The following is a 14,115-nucleotide window of genomic DNA, read 5'->3' as shown; positions in this document are numbered from 1 at the left end:
AATAATTTGTCAAATGCCTTTTTGGAAAAAAACCTGACTTCTTTGCTCCTTTGGGGTTTGACTTGAGTTCCGATGCGGGAGGGCCCCGGGCCAAGGTGACAGGTGCTGGCGTGGCAGAGCATCTGGTGAGGCCAGGCCTGCCCAGGTGCCAGAGGTCTCATCCGCCCTCATAAATGCGGGCCCAGTAGTCCTGATTGCTTTCTTCAGGTGCGCAAGCTCTCTGTCCAGACCCAACAAAACCCTGATGACCACCGTCATGTGGGACTCTGTCTTCTGGCAGGACGCGCCTCAATTGAGACCCAGGGACTTGATGTTTGTGCGATTTTTATTGTATTTTAATTAATTGATTAATTCATTTTTGAGAAAGTGCAAGCAGGGGAGGGGCTGGGGGGGGGGGCAGAGGATCCGAAGTGGGCTCTGTGCTGGCAGGCTGACAGCAGCGAGCCTAATGTGGGGCTCAAACTCACGAACCATGAGATCATGACCTGAGCTGAAGTTGGATGCTCTACCAACTGAGCCACCCAGGCGTCCCTGTGTTCTTGTGATTTTAGTTTATTTTTTAAATTTATGTTATTAAAATTTTTTTTAATGTTTATTTTTGAGAGAGACAGTGCACAAGCAGGGGAGGGGCAGGGAGGGTGGAGGGACACAGAATCTGAAGTGAACCTCTCCGGGTTCTGAGATGTCAGCACAGAGCTTGACACGGGGCTTGAACTCAGGAACCGTGAGATCATGCCCTTAGTCGAAGTCTGACCCTTAAGCGACTGAACCACCCAGGTACCCCGAGTTCTTGTGATTTTAAACTTAAGACAGGCTAGCCCATTTTTTAGGTGTTAGAAATCAATTGTCCTTTGTGTTGTAAGTTGCACAGTGGAAGCTACAGGTCGCAGTCACCTGATGGACACGTATTTGCTAGCGCTGTCTCTCTGCATCCCAGGCGAAATCTGAATTTCGTGCCCATTGAGTTTTGGGCCCATTCATTTTTCTGTGAATCTCTGTGCCACCAGCAGTCTCTTTAAGTGCCTCACTTTGCGCTTTGGCGTACCTGTATCGAACGCTATATAGTCTCTTTATAGCCAACATGTTATTTTTATGTGTCTTACTTTATTACACATGAAATGAAACCATCTCTGACATTTTTTATACTCACTGAATTTTTATTAGAGTTCTATCTTTCATCAATAATAACATAAGCTGCAACACCCTTCTCTGGAATATTTACTGAAAAGGTTGCTGCCACTGTTTGGAAAGAGTGCTGTTCCCACCTTATTAGAAACGGTTTCATCCTCATTGCTTTTATCTCGGGAGATAATCCTTTAATCCTTGTTCCTTGCCTTGGATGCTGGCTCTCCTTGCCTGTGCCGTTAATGCAGGCCCACAGAGTGGTGCCTCGGGGGAGGCCGGCCCTCTAGCTGATCAGTTTCGAGTCATTACAGTCATTAGTTCTGGTGGCTGCAGTGATTAGGACCAGAGGTCTTATACCTGAGGCCAGCCCTGTTCATTCATAATAAGGGATTCAGCAGATACGGATGCAAGCAGAAAATTGAATCAGCAGCACCGTCACTCCATTAAGTTATGGCGTTTACCTGCAGAATTCCTGTTGAGATGTAATCGTGGATTTGGTCAGAACCATTTCTTAGGCAGGTTCGTTTAGGGCCTTTGGTAACCCAGGGAGATGGAGGGTTTTCCAGTATCTCAGAGGCTTCAAGCCAGTTTGTTCTGGTCGGTCCCCACCTACAAATGTGGCAGTCTGTGTTTAGATACTAACCTTTTCTCTATTGATTTTTGTACAATCACCTTCTTAATGATGTCTTTGGTACTAGAAAAATGAGGCCGAACACACAAGAAAATAGAGGCGCTAGTGATGAATTTAAAATATACAACCCTAGCCTGCTTTCGACTTTTGGGTGGGTTTCACTATAACTTTGAGAGATTTAAAAGAGCTCCTGATGATGTGGTATTCACAGGCTTTCCCCAGATGCTGGCTGTTACGGAAAAAAGAAGTCCTCAGGCAAGGACCCTGGGGAGCTTAAGGGGCTCAGCTGGAAGTGGGGTGAGGCACCTCCCAGGGCATATCTGCAGAACAGTCACATTTCTTGTTATTTACTTTGTTTTTTCAATCTAGTTTTTAAGTAGGACGATACGTTCAGATGTTTTTCAGAAATGAAAATAAATAGCAAGGAATACAGTAAAAAGTCTCCATGTGCCCAATTTTCTTACCCAATAACCGCTGTTATTGGTCTCTTGTGTATCCTTCCGAAATGTCTTTAAGCATTTGTTACTTAGCGTGTGTATGTGTATTCTGTGTTTTCTTTTGTTAAAACATAACAGCCTATTATAGGCAATGTTCTGTACCCTGCTTTTTGCAGGTATCAGTATATCTTGGAAGTCTTCACGTATCTATGTAGAGATCATTATTCTCTCTTCTTCTTCTTCTAAAGCTGTGTGGTATTTCAGTGTACAAATAATTGATTCAATCCATTCCTGTTGATGGGCACTTGAGTTTTCCAGTATTTTGTACATGTATCATTTCACACATCATGTGCACGTTCTTCAGATGGTCACTTGCCAGAAGACGACTTAATGGATCAGAAGATATATGCGTTTATAGTTTGGATGACTGCTGTCAGATTATGCCTTGCCCCTCCGTAGTGGTAAGTAGTTGGGAACAACTTTGTCCAAACAGCCTTGCCAAAGATAGGTCTATTCCAGTCCTTTGCCCATTTTTTTTTAGTTAAGTCCTATGTCTTGTACTTGTTAATTTCTAGAAGCTGTTTATATATTAGAGATATTAGCACTTTGCCTGTAATTTGAAAGCAGATAAGACATTCCCAGGGGGTGGCATTTAACTTTAGACTTTGTTTATGATATATTGCTAGGTTAAAGTTTGATTTTTATGTGTTTGTATTTCTTGGTGTTGGTTTTTGTGGCTTCTTTGATTAAAAAATCTGTCGATTTTTAGGCATGACTCAAAAGGCCTTCTCTGCTTCCAGGTTAATAAATACTTTGTCCTATTTTTTTTTTTTCCTCCCACCATGGTTTTACATACTAGGAATTTATTTTGGTGTGTATTTTAAGACAGAGAAGTGATCTCTTTTTTTTTTTTTTTTTTGAGATGCTATTCAGTTAAGTTTACATCACTAGGTGAATATATATTTTCCCTACACAGTAGAGATGCTCACTTTTACCGTGTACTGAGTTTGCTTTGATTTTTGGACTTTGTATTCTGATCCATTTGTCTGTGTTCATAGTCATATCCAGTGCCCATAACACATGATCTTAATTTTGTTTTGTTTTGGTATTTTTGTGTTTTTGTTACATGATGTCAATATTAAAGCTTTGTCACATGTTCACGTCTCTGACAGGACTGCTATTTTTCATTCCTTTTCTTTTTTAAAGTTGTTTTGGTCTTTTCTTCATAGTCTTTTATCTTTTTCTAAATATACTTAATTATCAACTTGTATAATTCCCAAACTAAAAATGATATTTCCATTAAGAGAGCATTGCATTTATAAATGACCTTAAGAAAAAGTAGACATCTTTGTGAATCTGTTTTCCTGTCTAGGAACATTGTATCTCTTTCTAACTGTGCAGGTCTTTTTTCATGTCTGTTAGAAGGGTTTTAAAGTTTTCTTCTTAAAGGTTTGCAAATGTATTAATTAGTTAATTCCTTGGTATTTTAATTATTGTGGTATTTTATTTGATTAAGGTATTTTATTTTTTAAAAACAATTTTTTAATGTTTATTTATTTTTGAGACAGAGACAGAGCATGAGGGGGGGAGGGGTAGAGAGAGAGGGAGACACAGAATCCGAAGGAGCCTCCAGGCTCTGAGCTGTCAGCACAGAGCCTGACGCGGGGCTCAAACTCACAGACCATGAATCATGACCTGAGCTGAAGTCGGGCGCTTAACCGACTGAGCCACCCAGGTGCCCCATTATTAAGGTATTTTATATTACATATAATGTAATTTTTTAAGTATATCTCCTAGCTGGTGGAGGTTTGTATATAAGGAACCTGTAAGTGTCTACATGTTAATTTTGTATCTTGCTAAACTTTCTGAGTTGTCTTTTGCTTGACAATGTCTTTCAGTTGATTGTTGTTTTGGCTTTCCTAGAATATGATCAACTTGTCTTTATTTTTATTAAGTTTATTTATTTAAGTAATCTCTACACTCAGCATGGGGCTCAAACTCATAACCCCAAGATCAAGAGTTGCGCACTCTTCTGACTGAGCCAGCCAGGTGCCCTGATCAACTTGTCTTTAAATAGTCCTACTTTGGGGCGCCTGGGTGGCGCAGTCGGTTAAGCGTCCGACTTCAGCCAGGGTCACGATCTCGCGGTCTGTGAGTTCGAGCCCCGCGTCGGGCTCTGGGCTGATGGCTCAGAGCCTGGAGCCTGTTTCCGATTCTGTGTCTCCCTCTCTCTCTGCCCTTCCGCCGTTCATGCTCTGTCTCTCTCTGTCCCAAAAATAAATAAACGTTGAAAAAAAAAATTAAATAGTCCTACTTTTAGGTGACCTCTTTCCAATTTGTATGTTTCTTTAGGCCTTCCCTGGCTCCCTCTCATAGGATGTAAAATAACCATGGTGATAGGGAACACACTTCTTAGTCCTGGTTCTTGTCGGCTTGAATTCTAGTGTTGTATCTTTAAGTATGATCCTAGCTTTGGGATTGAGATAAATACATTTTATCACGTCAAAGAAGTATACATTTATTTTTGTTTGAATGATTTTTGTTGTTGTTATTAAGAATGATTGTTGAATTTTATCCAGTACTTTTCCACTGTCTAGGTGGTTACATGATTTTACTCTTGAGCTCTTTATTATGATAAACTAGTTTAATGGATTTACTACTATTGAGAGGTCTGTGCATTACAAGTATAAATTCCACTTGGCCATGATGTAACATTCTTTTATTGTGCTTCTTGATTCTTTGTGCCACTGTTTGCATTATATTCATGAATGAAATTGGCCTTGAGTTTTCTTTTATGCATAATTGTTAGTTTTTGCGCTCACTTTATTTAAAAGACTGTATGTGAAGGAGGGTTTTTAAAATAATTTCATGTTGTGAACATGATTTTAGGAAGCATGTCTAGTCTTAAAGGAACATTTAGTTTCAAGCACTGTTTAGGAGTGTGTTCATGTATGTGAATGAAAATTTAAACTGTTAAGATACCTGACGAATGGATAAAGTAGATGTGGTTTATATATAGGATGGAATACTACTTGGCAACGAGAAAGTATGCAATCTGACCATTTGCACCAACGTGGATGGAACTGGAGGGTATTATGCTAAGTGAAATAAGTCAGGCAGAGAAAGACATATCATATGTTTTCACTCTTGTGTGGATCTTGAGAAACTTAACAGAACACCATGGGGGAGGGGAAGGGGGAAAAAAGTTTACAGAGAGGGAGGGAGGCAAACCATAAGAGACTCTTAAGGATGGAGAACAAACTGAGGGTTGATGGGGGGTGGGGGAGGGGGAAAGTGGGTGATGGGCATGGAGGAGGGCACTTGTTAGGATGAGCACTGGGTGTTGTATGGAAACCAATTTGACAATAAATTATATTTAAAAAAAAGATAAGGTCTGTCTCTTTGGGGAGGTAAAGTTTGGAAAATAATTTATTAACATTTTATTAGTACTAATAAGAACTAACAAGAAAAATCACTATTAACTAGATGAAGTAGCTGGATATGTAAGTAGGTTGGATCTACATTTGTTCGTTCATGTTGGTCCTCCATATGGCCCTGGGAGGAGTTGCTTTTAACTTACAGAAGGGAAAACTGACTTGAAGAGGTGAACTTGACTTGCCCCGGATCACACAGCCAGTCAGGGATAGAATCACACTTTGAACGTGGATGTGCTTGACCCCGGTGTCCATAATCTCAACCACATGCTTGATTACTTTTTAAACAACTTTGAGTCGTTACACGCAGTTAGAAGTTAAGGGAATGGTTTCCTTAAGCAGTCGCCTCTAGGTATGGTCCCCAGACCAGCCACCTCTGCATCTTAGAACTTAGAACTTGTTAGAATGCCGAGTCTCAAGCCCCTGCCAGATCTCCTGAAGCAGAAACTCCAGGGATGAGGCCCAACTCTGTTTTAATAAGGCCTGCAGGTGATGGTGACACACAGGGACTCCAAGTGAGAAGCACTGCCTTGAGAACGACAGACTACTCTCCCCTTCTGCAGGGTCTATGTAGTGGCTATGCCAGCTCCATAGTCTACTTGTCACCCATGGCTCCTGGGAAGTACTCTTTGCTTTCTCCATTTGCTCTCCAGAAACAAGGGCAAATCATTTGTTTCCCTGTGTCTTGTTCACGAAAGCACATATTTGCTGAGCCTCGCTTTCTGTGAACTTGGGACGATTAAACACGCTGGTGAAATGTCCTTCTCAGTCCAGGCAAGAGGTCTTAAGCAAACTCATTAGACTTCATTTCTGAGTGTGAGCCGTTCACAGATGTGCGTGCTTTCTTCACATGCCCCCGGTGCATGATGTACCTTCCGGAGACTAACCAAAAGTGGATGCTGGGGGGGGGGGGGGCGCGGCAGGGACCCGGCGGCCTCAGGGCAGCCTCCCAGACAGGCACACAAAGCCTTCGTTACATTTCCTGGAATGAGAATGCCAGGAAGATGCTGAAAATCATGGTGGGCTGCCCGCTTGACCTCATCTCCGCACAGGGCCACCAAACAGAGGAAATAATGATAATTCACTTAACCTAAAAGGCTCAAGCCAATTAATGATTTCCATGCAGTTGCCAGTCGCTTGCCCTTCCCTTCCGGGTGCAGAATTCATTTCCCTGGCATCGCTGATTTACAAAAGGCAGACTGCTTGCAAGCTAATTGGGTAAAGTCATTATCGAGGGCAGCGTGGCTGTGAGCTGGAGCAGCGCTAAAGTGGTTTTCGATAATGTGCCTCTTGTCCTTGCATTGGTTGTCACCCCGAGTAATTAGATCTGAGTGGCTTCAGTTTGGGGCTATGAGGATGCTGTGGGTTTACCAGTGACCATGTGTTGTTTGCTCAAAGTAGCTCTTCATTATAGTCGGGTGTCTTGCCCAGGTCTAGGGGTTTCCGGACTGACGTATTTCTGTGGTTAGTAGACACGTCCCTGGTCAGTGTGGGTGCGTGTGTGTTGGATTAGGATTGATATGCTAAATGGATCACTTTCTGGGGAGTGCAAGATAGACCCCTCTGTGAGCTAAGTCTGAGGAAAGCCTGCCTGCCCCCAGCCAGGTCAGAAATGGCCTTACCTCCAGTGCTGATCTCCCCTGATGAGTGGCCCAGGGCCTGGAACCTGGGGTGGGCGGGGCTCCCGGATGCTCCAGCAGGCTGCGCGCACACACACACACACACACACACACACACACACACACACACGTGTGTGCACAGCTGGGGCCTGCGGCAAGAGTGTAAGGGGAGGCTCACATCCCCTAAATAATTAAGTTGTAGGATAATCACATGAACATGCCATTAACAATAACATGTGTTTGATCCCCCTACCTTGACACGTGAACTGTCGTCGTGACCTGGGATGTGGCTGAGTGGTGGGAGCATGCCTTGTCTTCCCGCTTCCCTTCATCTTGCTCCACAAGGGCCTTGCATGCCCACCCGCAGACACCCACCTTCTTGTCTGAAGGCTGATCTTCAGACCCCCTCCTCACTGCCAACCACTGGCCTAGAGTCTCTCCTTGAGCAGAGGGGGCCCTCACTGGCAGCTCCGGCCACCTTGAAAGGACAGATCTGGAGGAAAGGCCCAGACGACAGGCCTGCAAGTTGGTTCAGGGCCATTTGAACAGGAAACTGGTTTTAGGGACCAAGCACATGGGGTAGAAAGGGGAAGCCTGAGCTCTGGATAGGAGTGTCTCCTAAGCCCCACAGAAGCTCCACCCCATCTAGGCCAGAACAAGGGCCCCCTCTTTGTGGGGCTGAGGCTGGTACTGACCTTGTGGAGTGTCATTAGAGCTTTATTTATCCAGGGCCTCAGTCAAAGGAGAAACCTTAAACATAGGCTAATGTATTCAGGTATGTAGTCCACACAGACCTTTACAGTCCTGATGATCATACACAGAGCCACCTGTGGTTGCTTCCTGTGCTGCTTGCACGTCCCCCCTTGCACACTCACACCCAGACACCTCTACACTTCGAGCAACACATCCACACTACTCTTAGGTAGAAGCACACAGAAATTTTCACCTGCCTGCCATTCTTTGGCACCCGTACACCTGTCATAAATTTTTACACGCACCGGTATCTTCCCATAGACGTGTATCTAGCAGCCTTGCACACACATGCACGCACACCCACAAACATCTTGCGTGTACACATGCCTTCCAACCTAGGCATCTTTCTGCCCATATTCCTGTCACATGTAGCCACACTTACTTCTTCTGGAACGTTCCTCGTAGCAGTTGCCATCACTGCTGTTATCAAGGCTCAGGTTGAAAGCCATGGCTTAAATAAGGCTTTCGGGTTTCAGGTGCAGTTACTTTATTGAAGGTCTGCCTGTGGTTCATTTGCAGGTAATGACAACTGATCACATGGCAGTTATGATGACGGTAATCTGGACACAAACACCCAGGTATCTGCTGTGATTTTGTGAGTGACGCAGTCCCGCTGCAGGTTGATAACGTGTCATCCAGCGGGGCACATTGCTTGGCCACGGCACCCTTGTCTGGATATTTCAGGATTCCTTATAGCGTTCCATAGCATATCTCCCTTGACACCGAGAAACTCATACAGGGAAGACTGAGTGACCCTGGATCTTTCCGTGGGCCTCAGCCCCCCTTTAGTCAGTGATTCAGCGCCATATATCTGATCTCCAGATCACTGCCTCCTTGAAGGCAGACGCAAATAGCTCACTCTTTCTTCACTTCAGTAGCCATGCTGTCTCTGCGATGGGATGATAGGTGCTTAGTGGAACACTTCGAGGTCAGCAGTATTGGCCCTAAAGCCCTTTAATGTCATTGCCCTGTCTGCCCTAAAGTAAAAGATACCTCAACTGTGCGATCAGAGATTTTTGTTGGAAATATGTTTGGTATTTGGGAATAGGATTATTTTTCATTTAACTTTTTAAAAATGAACTTTTGCTTGGGAACACTTTTAGATTTATAGAAAAGTTGCCCAGATGCACCTAGAGAGGCTTCTCATGTATCTATCGCTCAGTTTGACCCATTCATACCATCTCATGTTACTATATAGTACATTTGTCAAAACTCACACTGGTATTGGCAACGGACTGTTAGCAAAATTCCACACTTTTCATTGCTTGGTTTCTACCAGTGGTTCTGTCCTCTGTAAAGCTACTACTTTACCTTTTCCCTACTTTTTTTTTTTTTTTGGAAGCAAGTCACTGCATCTAGCCTGCCTTCAGGAGGGAAAGCCAGGAATCGAGCTCTACCCCTCTCCCCCCTCCCCGGAGGAAGCAGGATCTACATAAATTACTTGGAATTCTGCTGAAGGAAAGATTTCATTCCCTCTCACTTTAAAAAATTTTTTTTTCAACGTTTATTTATTTTTGGGACAGAGAGAGACAGAGCATGAACGGGGGAGGGGCAGAGAGAGAGGGAGACACAGAATCGGAAACAGGCTCCAGGCTCTGAGCCATCAGCCCAGAGCCTGACGCGGGGCTCGAACTCACAGACCGCGAGATCGTGACCTGACTGAAGTCGGACGCTTAACCGACTGCGCCACCCAGGTGACCCCCCTCTCACTTTTAAACAGAAAGGTATTTGGTACAACTTCTCACGTGGACAAGATGGTCTAAAGTTGCTTTTCCCTGCACCTCCTGGCAAAGTATGACAGTAAGCCCTGGAAATAGCACAAGAGGTAACCAAAGGATAACTCTGGAAGGTGGTTAGAGAAAGGTGATTGGATTTGGGGTGCCAGGACTGGAAGGCTAGCACAGCAGCAGGGCATCTTCTCTGCCACCACCCCCTCTCCCCCACCACAGACCTAACAGAATGGGGTTTCCTGACTTAGAACTTAGCATCGGAAAGCAGCCCAGCCTCATCCCTGTCTTGATAAAATAGGAGTCCTGAAAATAACAGTAGTGAACCCAGCAACTTGGCTCCACTGAGAACGGTGGTCACGGCAAGCATTTCTATTTCCTGTTGGTCTGAGATTACTGTTCTCCATGAGAGATACCAGGGTGTCTGGGGCAGGGAGACACCAGCAAAAGAGGCCCCCACACAACAGGTGATCCAGTCTGGGAAGCTTCTTTGTCTCTGTGAGCCCGAGACTCCTCTTCCTTCCCCTCTCCTCCCCTGAGACACCTGGGCAGCTTGGGGAGGCCTGTCGAACCTTCGGGGACATCTCTTCATGGATCCAATTCTCCTCAGCCAACAGACACCAGTTGCCCTGGAATGGGGGGGGGGATGCTTGTTTAGAGGAATGAGGCAAAGAAATCTGCTCACACCCCTCTTAGTCAACAAAGAACTGGAAGTTCTAGTTACTGCAATAAGATGAGAAAAAGAAATAAAGGCATTGGTAAGGAATGCCACACTTCACTTGTAGATGACGTGGTTGCCTATGTAGAAAACCCCTAGAACTTAACAAAAGAAAAAACATGCCTTCTGGGAAAAGTAAGGAAGCTCTGCAAGGTCAAAGTTATACAAGATGAATACAGAAACATCAAATCAATCATACTTCTGTATACTAGCAATGCATAAGTGAAAACTGAAATTAAAAACACCATTCATGATCACTCCAAAGAAAATGACTTAGGTAAAACTTAAATCATCTATAGGATCTATATTTTAAATATTACAGAACTTTGATGAAAGAAATCAAATAAGACCTAAATTATTTTTTTTGTTTGGATTATCAAATTTTATTTTATTTTATTTTATTTTATTTTATTTTATTTTATTTTATTTTATTTTATTTTGTTTTAATTTCATTTATTTTTTTTTAATTTTTTTTTTTAACGTTTATTTATTTTTGAGACAGAGAGAGACAGAGCATGAACGGGGGAGGGTCAGAGAGAGAGGGAGACACAGAATCCGAAGCAGGCTTCAGGCTCCGAGCTGTCAGCACAGAGCCCGACGCGGGGCTTGAACTCCCGGACCGTGAGATCATGACCTGAGCTGAAGTCGGCCGCTTAACCGACTGAGCCACCCAGGTGCCCCTCATTTATTTTTAAAATATAATTTATTGTCAAATTAGTTTCCATACAACACCCAGTGCTTATCCCAACAAGTGCCCTCCTCCATGCCCATTGCCCACTTCCCCCCTCCCTCACCCCCCATCAACCCTCAGTTTTTTCTCCGTCCTTGGGAGTCTCTTATGGTTTGCCTCCCTCCCTCTCTGTAACTTTTTCCCCCTTCCCCATCCTCATGGTCTTCTGTTAAGCTTCTCAAGATCCACATATGAGTGAAAACATGAATCTGTCTTCCTCTGCCTGATTTATTTCACTTAGTGTAATACCCTCCAATTCCATCCACGTTGCTGCAAATGGCCAGATTGCATTCTTTCTCATTGCCTAAATGTCCATCAACTGATGAATGGATAAAGAAGATGTGGTTTATATATACGATGGAATACTACTTCGAAATAAGACTTAAATTAATAGAAAGATAGATCTTGTTCATTCATTGGAAGACTTAACATATAGTAAAGATGTCCCAAATTGACACACAGTTTGAAAGAAATTGCTATCAAAGTTCCAGCAAGGCTTTTATAGGCACAAATAAGGTTATTCTGAAATTTATGTGGAAAGGCACAGGCCCTCAAATAGCTAAAATGATCTTGACAAAGATAAAATAGCAGGAGGAAGTCTACCTTATATTAAGGCTTACTATATAGCTATAGTAATGAAGACAGTGTGATATTGGCAGGGGAACAGACACATGGATCAATGGAACAGAATAGAGAGCCTGGAAACAGAACCAGGGAAGTAAGCGCAAGTGATTTTTGTCAAAGGTGCAAAAGCATATCCAGGGAAGAAAACTGACCTTGGCTAAAAACGATGCAGAAGCAGTTGGACGTCCATAGGCAAACAAAGAGACCTCACCTGAAACCTTGTACCTTATATAAAAGCTCCCTTAAAAGGATCACAGACTTCAGTGTAAAACTGTAAAACTTTTAGGAAAAAAAAACCCCAAATCTTCATGATCTAGGGTTAGACAAAGAATTCTGGGACTTGACAACAAATGTATGATCCCTAAAAGAGAAATGGGTAAATTGGACTTCAAAATGTTAAAATCGTGCGGTCTGTCAAGAACCCTGTTAAGAAGGTGCAAAAAGAAGTTCCAGACTGGAAATACTAACAAGTGACAGTTCGAACACAGGACGAGTATCTAGAATACCAAATTGTCTCGCACAATTCAAGAGTAAGAAAACAAACCAATCATAGAATGGACAAAAGCCATGGAGGGTTATTTCACCAAGGAAAGAGTCTGCATATGATGGAAAATACCCCCATGAAATGAGTTCAGTGTCGTTACTCATCACGGAAATGCAAATTAAAGTGGCGATGAGATATTACCACACAGCCGTAAGAGTGGCTGAAATGAAAAATAGCTGGTGAGGATGTGGGAAACCGAGTCGCTCATAGTAACTCGTGGAAATGTAAAATGCTAGAGTTGCTCTGGCCTGCAAGTGCCATGCAACCCAGCAAAGGCACTCTTGGGCATTTATCCCAGAAAAATGAAAACTTACCTTCATACCAAAGCTTGTACACAAATTTCTTTTAAACATAGGAGATTGTTTTATGTGAATGACTAAGACTGAAATGCAGAGGACATAATCAAAGTTAAATAAATTTTATAACCATTGACTTTTTGAACACAAAATATACCATACAGCTCACATACAGGAAAAAATACCAGTTTCTTTAAAAAAATTTTTTTAATGTTTTTATTTATTTTAGAGAGAGAGTGCATACGTGCGTGAGTGGGGGGAGGGGCAGAGAGAGAGAGAAAGAGAGACAGAATCCAAAGCAGGCCCCAGGCTCTGAGCTGCTAGCATAGAGCATGACGTGGGGCTCGAACTCATGAACTGCGAGATCATGACCTGAGCCGGAGTTGGACGCTTTACCAACTGAGCCACCAGGCGCCCCGAACCATACCAGTTGCTAAATGGCCAGATGAGTGCTGCCAAACTTTTCTTGTATTCTTTTTTCTTTACTTTTCTCCTTTTTTAAAATTTTTATTTAAAAAAATTTTTTTTAATTTTTTTTTAAATATTTTAATTTTTTTAAAAATTTTTTTTATTTAAAAAATTATTTTTAATGTTTATTTTATTTTTGAGAGAGAGAGAGAGAGAGAGAGAGCAAGCATGGAGGGGAAGAGAGAGAGGGAGACAGAGAATCCCAAACAGGCTCTGCACTGTCAGCACAGAGCCTGATACAGGGCTTGAACTCACAAACTGTGACATCATGACCTGAACTGAAATCAAGAGTCAGATGTTTGACTGAGCCACTTAAGTCCCTCCCTCCCGGGTTTATTGAGATATAATTGGTATCTAACATTGTGCAAGTTTAAGGTGTACAGACAAATGTCCATAGCACCTCTGTCTATGATAGTTAAAAATTGGAATCAGGCCAGAATTCCGGGGGTGCATTTGGCTAAACTGTGGTACATGTGTATCATGGAATGAAATAGCCCTGCACTATTGATACGTGAAGTGATGGAGATAAAATCTCCAGGGCTTTGCTGAGTGAAAAAGCCAGCACTAAGAGGTTACATGCTGTATACAGTTCCAATTAGATAACATTTTAAAAATGCCACAAATTTAGAAGTTGAGTGAAAGATTAGTTGTTGTCAGTGGTTAGTGATGTTAGAGGGCTAAGGATGGTTAGGAGGGAGGAGGGTGTGATTATAAATGGGAGATACCAGGGGTCCTTGTGGTAACGTAACTGTTTTGTATTTTGGCTTTGTATTTGGTAGAACACGAACCGACACGTGATGAAATCATACAGAACTAAACCCCTACACACACGTGTTCACACATACAGTGCAAGTACAGTTGGTAAAAGCCAAATAAGATGAATGGATTGTGTCTATATGAAGATCTGGTTGTGATATTGTACTGTACTTTCGCATTGCAGTTAGCATAGATGATGTTACCATTTGGTGAGATTGGATAAAGGGATCTGTCTGGAATATTTCTTACTACG

General features: G+C 42.8%; 1 protein-coding gene across 2 annotated transcripts in view; it reads left to right on the top strand.

Annotated features, from left to right (window-relative positions):
* Positions 1 to 14,115, top strand: part of SPOCK1 (SPARC (osteonectin), cwcv and kazal like domains proteoglycan 1) — a 519,342-nt gene that overhangs the window by 259,288 nt on the left and 245,939 nt on the right. The gene's annotated exons all lie outside the window — the stretch shown is intronic.

The sequence above is a fragment of the Felis catus genome, chromosome A1 (genome assembly GCF_018350175.1).
Source record: "Felis catus isolate Fca126 chromosome A1, F.catus_Fca126_mat1.0, whole genome shotgun sequence".
Lineage (NCBI taxonomy): Eukaryota > Metazoa > Chordata > Mammalia > Carnivora > Felidae > Felis > Felis catus.
The sequence above is the reverse complement of the archived record's forward strand: the minus strand, read 5'-3'. Positions and strand labels throughout refer to the sequence as shown.